The sequence below is a fragment of the Puma concolor genome, chromosome B4 (assembly GCF_028749965.1).
Source record: "Puma concolor isolate L17-30 chromosome B4, mPumCon1.1.hap2, whole genome shotgun sequence".
In the NCBI taxonomy this organism is placed as follows: Eukaryota; Metazoa; Chordata; class Mammalia; order Carnivora; family Felidae; genus Puma; species Puma concolor.
Genome location: NC_141673.1, coordinates 52,967,407 through 52,974,603, shown reverse-complemented (window position 1 = coordinate 52,974,603; position 7,197 = coordinate 52,967,407). Strand labels below are relative to the sequence as shown.

The window sequence follows — 7,197 nt, the reverse complement described above, 5'->3', positions numbered from 1 at the left end:
AAGTTTAACTAGCACGTCCAGACCTTGTCAATGGGAGCATAAAATGAAGTCACACGTATTTATTATTAACTCCTGGGGTGTCTGGGAGGCTCAGTCGGTTAAGCATCCAGCTCTTGATTTGGGCTTAGGTCATGATCTCACGATTTGTGGGTTCAAGCCCCGCAACAGGCTCTGTGCTGACAGTGTGGAGCCTGCTTAGAATTCTCTCTCCTTCTCTCTCTGCCCCTACCCCACTTGTGCTCTCTCTCTCTCTCAAAATAAATAAATAAACTTAAAAAAAAAAAAAAGAAAAGAAAAGGAAAGGAAGGAAGAAACCCCTGCTTAACTGCAGGGATTCCAGAGTCTTGACAAATTCCTCTCCCCACAATTTCTGGGAGTCAGGACCTCACCCCACTTGTCTGCTGCCTCAGCCACAGCTCTGTCTCCTCATCAGTCCATGCACAGGATGTGCACAGGCTGTCCATCACTCTGCTGTAAACTACCTCCTACACTTTCTGGATGAAATCTTTGCCCCCAGCTACTGTCTGTTGCTCCCTCCTATTCTGCTTCTAAGCAGAAGCGGAGACCCTTCTTTTAATTCTCTGATAAACCTGCTCAACCCAATTGCAACCTTCAGGAAAGACTTCTCTGAAGAGTTCAAGAAAATGGAAGGGACATCATAACACCAACACCGACTTCAAGCTGTACTTGGATATGGCTACCAGCAGCCCAGATACACATGCCACTCTCTTGTAATAGTGATCTTCGGACGAGGATTATACTACCTGGGGTGCAGTAGTGACTATTTCTCAAGATATGCACGCTCAGGGATCACTTTTAGGAAATCATTTTTAGGTCCTCAACTTTCATATGAATTCCTTCCCAGAATGAGGCTCTGAAGAAGCCTTTACTAGGTTAAGGTACTTCTTTCTTCCTTCTTCATAACTGCTATCCTCCCACATAAAAACAAACTCACTCCTCACCCAGAAGTTTATATTCGGAGTCAGCTTTCCATGTGTTTTTCATGTTTCCGCAGGTCTTGAGAGCGAGGCGCTAACTGTCCTTAATTCTGGGTTGTCTTTCAGGGAGGTTTGTGTCCTCAAGAACATCTTTGGAACAGAGTGTCTCCCTTTATTGAGACCAAAGAGCAGACATGGTGACCATTGCAGGCTGAATTATGTCCCCTCCCCACCAAAAGATGTGAACGTTCTAATCCCCAGTACCTTGGGTTGTGACTTTATTTGGAAATATGGTCGTTGCAAATGTAATTAGTTAAGGTCATCCTGGAGTAGGGTGGGCCCCTAGTCCAATATGACTGGTGTCCTCATAAGAAGACAGCCATGTGAAGACAGAGACAGAGGGAGTCGCCATGTGGTGACAAAGCGGAGATGGGAGTTATGCAGTTGTAAACCAAGGAACACCAAAATGGCCAGCAAACCGCTAGGAAAGCAAGAAAAGATTTCCCTGCAGGCTTCAGAATGAAGACAGCCCTACCGACACCTTGGTTTTACACATTTAGACTTCAGGACTGAGATATAATACATTTCTGTCATTTATGCCACCCAATTGGTGGTACTTTGAGATGGCAACCCTAGCAAACGAATATACTGACTATGCAGAATAGTAATGTTTCCCTCAAGTAAATGGAAGGCATGCTTACTGACCGTTACATAAGATTTGGTCTCCTAAGATCAGAATTCTTCTCCTGAAATGCAGCCTATTGCATGAGCAGGCATCCATCTGGGCCCATCCCCATTGACCCTGAGGAAACTGGGGCCCAGGGAACCAGTGCAAAAATGGTCATATTCTGGCTATTGCTACTGCTGTGAGTCATGGTCTCTTGTCTTCTGCCAGCACCCATGAAACTGTGGCAGGCTGACTTATAAAATCTCAAACCCTGCACAGTTCTCAACATGGGATATTACGGCAGAGTGTAAAAATCGCTGCCCACCAAACAAAGGAACATTTAGACGATCGGTTTCCTTAACCAGGTCATCACAAACACACACTCATTTAATTGAAAGAGATAGTTTAACTAAAATGTTCAAATAAAGTCTCTAGTACATATGTCATTTGGTCATCAAACTGCGAGAGCCCTGTGGTAACAGAAAGAACATTTACATATGTAATCTGCTGAGACAGTGTTTAACAGGGTGATCGATAATACTTTTTTTTTATTTTTTTTTAATGTTTATTTATTTTTGAGACAGAGAGAGACAGAGCATGAACGGGGGAGGGTCAGAGAGAGGGGGAGACACAGAATCCGAAGCAGGCTCCAGGCTCTGAGCTGTCAGCACAGAGCCCGACGCAGGGCTCGAACTCACGGACTGTGAGATCATGACCTGAGCCAAAGTTGGACACTTAACCAACTAAGCCACCCAGGCGCCCAATACTTTTAAGAAAATAAAATTCATATTAGGATAAAATTCTATGGGAGAAGTAGAATGGAGTTGAAGGAGCAAAAAGAGTGATATAATATTACAAAGCTTGTTAAGATATTTTCAAATCGGGAAAATGGTAGCTATCAAGCCTCTGTTGTAGCAAGATTTCACTGGATACATTTAAAAGAACAATTAACATTTTCATTTGAAATGTCAACAGCTACGATACATAATAAAATGAATCTTTTGAGACTATTTACATGTAATGATTATTTCAGGGTTTTAAAAAAAATTCATTAAGGCGTCCTGGTTTTTCAAAATTGGTAGAAAAGTACACAAGTAAAACTAGTTTGAAGACTATTCACTGCCTCCCTGCTTAAGCGCTCTCAACTCCTGGCCTGCAGGGGGCGTTGCAGCCAGCTCACCTCACCACTGGCACAAGCCCAGCAGGCCCCGTGTTTGTCAAGGCTGGCTGCTGTATCCCCATCCTTAGCATAGTTGATGTTTAATGGTTGTTAAATGAATGAAAGTTGAATACTAGAAAGGAGCCATTCATGCCCTCTGATTCTTCTTTAGGGATTCCTCTAACACTGGCCTAGCCTGGAGTGGCTGAGGCCAGGATGGCTCTGGGTCAAGAGGTGTCCGCACTGCCATATCCTGTCACACCAAAAGTGAAAAAAATGCCAAACAGCCTACTAGATACATATGGCATTCCTTGGCTGTAGTTGGCTAAATGTCTCGTGTGCTCATAAAATGGCTGGGCTTAACCGCGGTCACCCATTAGTATCAATACTGAATATTTCCCCTCCTTCCTCAGTGCCTAAAAAAGACTAACTAGTTGTAAAAACAATCGAAATGAGGGGCACCTGGGTGGCTCAGTCGGTTAAGTATCCAACTCGATTTTGGTTCAGGTCATGACCTCACGGTTTCTGAGATTGAGCCCCATGTTGGGCTCTGAGCTGACAGTGTGGAACCTTCTTGGGATTCTCTCTCTGCCCCCCCCCGCCCCTCTCTCTGCCTTTCTGTGCTCTCACTCGCTCGCTCTCTCTCAAAATAAATGGATACACTTAAAAAAAAATTGAGGGGTGACTGTGTGGCTCAGTCAGTTGAGTTTCCGACTCTTGGCTTTGGTTCAGGTCATGATCTCACGGTTTGTGGGTTTGAGCCCTGCATCGGGATCAATGCTGTCAGTGTGGAGCCTGCTTGGGATTCTCTCTCTCTCCCTCTCTCTCTGGCCCTCCCCCACTTGTATGTTCTCTCTCTCTCAAATAAACTTTAAAAATGAAAAAAAAAAATAAATTTAATAAATTTTTTAAAACCTGAAATTAATACTTTCAAATGCTTTCAAAACTGGGTCAGAGACCACAGGGTATGTCCTGGCTTCCTGAGGCATGGGAAAAAGTGACTAAGTGGAATTAGTGAGAAAGATATTAGAAACTAAGGGAGAAACTAAGGGAGGAAGGGAAAAAGCAGAGGCAAATCATCAACGGTAATTAAGAGATAAGAAAATTAACCATGAGGAAGAAATAAAGGAAGATCATAACATTTACATAAGTGTCTTGTAATAAGGGGAAAGATGGCTGCCTTGTTTCAAATTAGGCAAAAGGCAGAAATCCTCATAAATTCTTACACATTTCTTTTAAAACCCCCCAGTGTCTGTAGAAGACCCTAAACAACAAACTCATTATTTTTTTTAAGATTTTATTTTTTTAAGTAATCTCTACACCCAACGTGGGGCCCGAACTCACAACCCCAAAGATCAAGAGTCTCGTGTTCCACCGACTCAGCCAGCCAGGTGCCCCTAACTCATTATTTGAACAAGTGGCAAGAGGGGCACCTGGCTGGCTGAGTCGGTGGAACACGAGACTCTTGATCTTGGGGTTGTGAGTTCGGGCCCCACGTTGGGTGTAGAGATTACTTAAAAATGAAATCTTGCCTTGCCTTTCAGAGGTACACAGCAGCAAGATGGCAGAGCAAATTTCCGAGAAGAGGAAGTTCATCGCTGATGGCGTCTTCGAAGCTGAACTGAACGAGTTTCTCACTCAGGAGCTGGCTAAAGGCGGCTCATCCAGGGTTGAGGTCCAAGTTACACCAACCAGGACAGAAATCAGTATCTTGGCTATCGGGGCACGGAATGATCTGGGTGAGACAGGCTGGCAGATCCAAGAGTTGATCCCTGTAGTTCAGCAGAGGTTTGGTTTCCCCGAGGGCAGCATAGAGCTTTATGCTGGAAAGGTGGCCACAGGAGGTCTGTGTGCTATTGCCCAGGCAGTCTCTACGTTATAAACTCCTAGGAGGCCTCACCGTGTGGAGAACCTGCTATAGTGTCTTGTGGTTCATCATGGAGAGTGGGGCCAAAGGCTGTGAGCTTGTGGTGTCTGGGAAACTCCAAGGACAGAGGGCTAAATCCATGAAGTTTGTGGATGGCCTGATGACTCACAGTGAGGACCCTGTTAACTAGTACATGGACACTGCTGTGTGCCATATGCTGCTCAGACCGGGCGTGCTGGGCGTCAAAGTGAAGAGCATGCTTCCGTCAGACCCAAGTGGTAAGTCTGACCAAGTGGTAAGAATCCCCTGCCAGATCATGTGAGCATTGTGGAACCCAAATATGAGATACTCTCCAACAATCCCATCTCGGGACAGGAGGGTGGGAAGTCAGAGCTCCCTGCCATGCCTCAGCCAGTACCCACAATGTTAACAGGGTCTCCGTGGCAGCTGCATCTGGAGTTTGGATTTTGCTCCGTAAAGACCTTTAATAAAATCTTTGAAAAAGAAAACCAGAATAAAATAAAATCTTAAAAAAATTAAGATAAAAACTGGCAAAAGAATCAAGCCCTTCCTATAGGAACTGTTCTTTAATATAACCAAATAGACGTAAAGTTTATTCTCATAGAAGTATTCCACCTAACAAATGAAAAAGGAATGACATAATTAGAATATCACTGTTTTGTAACCTCTAGTGATATAATTGATCCAGGTATGCCACATATTAGCTACCTCCAAATAAAATACACAATAGTCACTACAAAAAAAGAAAGAAAGAAAGAAGAAAGAAAGGAAAAAGAAAAATCTGATCAAACCTCTTGATCTAACTTCCAACATAAAGGAAAAAAAAAAGATAGAAAAGCATGATCACTGATAGCTTAAGGATACCATCAGCAAAGTCCTGACTGAAAAACTTCATAAGTATGAAATAAACTAAACACTTCAGTCAAGAGGTGGAGATTGTCAGATTGCAGAGCAGAGTTGGCTATTGCTCCTTGTAATCAGTATTCTCTCTTTATTTCTTACTGTAGACACTTTAAAAATAAAGATACAAATAGTGAGAGGATAGGAAAAGACATACCATATGAACAGTCAGCAGAAACAAACTGGAAGGGTCATAAAAATATCAGGCAAAATGTACTTCAAAGCAAGGAGTAGTGATGGAGATAAAGTAGGAAACTTCACACTGATAAATGATCAATATGTGAGAAAGAAAAATTGTGAATGTATATGGGCCTAATAAGGGCTTCAATATACAAAAGGCAAAATGCTGCAGAAATAAAGGAAGACCTCTACAATCACAGTTAGATTTTAACACACCTCTCTTGGTAATTAAAAGAGCACCTAGATCCCCTCCTCCCCCGAAAATATCAGTAAGAATATAGAACTGAATGATGCTATCAACCAAGCATAAGAATTTGGAAACAAAGAACCACCTTATCCCTAAAATAAGGAGAGAGGGGAGGGTGAGTTGGTTAGGCATTTATCTGCCTCCTCTTCTAAGCGAGTTCTTTAAGTACCGTTCAGACATAATGACTAAGCACACTTATGCCACAGATCTGAAGAGAAAGACGAGAACAGGAGAGGTACTGAGTTTAAGGAAAGAATGGTCCGTCTTTTATTTATACAGCTTTCAAACCCAAGTAAGCTCCAAAGCCTTTTTTACATGCATGATGTCATTCCATTCTTATATATCCTTTGAAAAAGGCAGCCCATATGTTCTTATCCCCATTTTACAGATAAGGAAGTAAGCCCAGAGGCTGACAAGCAAAAAAAAAGAAAGAAAAAACAAAAGCCAAGTTTGCTGCTCGATCAAAAGGTGGATGCATTTTACAGATCATATGAGTGACTCTACGGGAGTGCGGTGAGTTACCAACCGTTTTCTTTCTTGTAAGTGAATTTTCTACAATGTGTTGAAATATACAAAGCAATATCGGGAGTATTGAATCCTTAGTTAAGAAGCTGTGCAGTAGTCCCCCTTATCTGCAAGAAGTACGCTGAAGACACCCAACAGACACCTGAAACTGTATACAGTACCAAGCTCTGTATATACTATGGTTTTCTCTATACATACATACTTATGATAAAGTTTAATTTACAAGTTGGCACAGTAAGAAATTAACACCAGTAATAAAATAGAGCAGTTATAACATTGTACTGTAATGCAAGTTATGTGAATGTGGGCTCTGTCTCTAAAAATCTGATTGTGCTGTCCTCACCCTTCTCTGATGATGGGAGATGATACGATACTGACGCCATGAGATAAAGTGAGGTGAATGACACAGGCTTTGTGAGGTAGCAGTAGGCTGCTACTGACTTCCTGATGATTCGTCAGGAGGAGGAATTGGCTTTCAGCTTCCAGACCTCGGGTGACCATGGATAAATGAGACTGAGGTAAGCAAAGCTGTTTATAAGGGGCAATGGCTGTATTTTCACACACTCCCTAAAACCCTGAAATGATATAGTCAGATACCAGGTTGGACCCAAGAGGACAAAGCTGTGAATGTTCACCGTGTCCAAACAACATCGAAAAATGAACACTCCTTGATGGGCTTGTTGGCAAACTCAG

At 42.6% G+C, this 7,197-nt stretch overlaps 1 pseudogene; it reads left to right on the top strand.

Moving 5' to 3' along the window:
• Positions 1-4,311: 4,311 nt before the first annotated feature.
• LOC147579074 (small ribosomal subunit protein uS3 pseudogene) lies at positions 4,312-7,123 on the top strand (annotated as a pseudogene).
• The last annotated feature ends 74 nt before the right edge of the window (positions 7,124-7,197 follow it).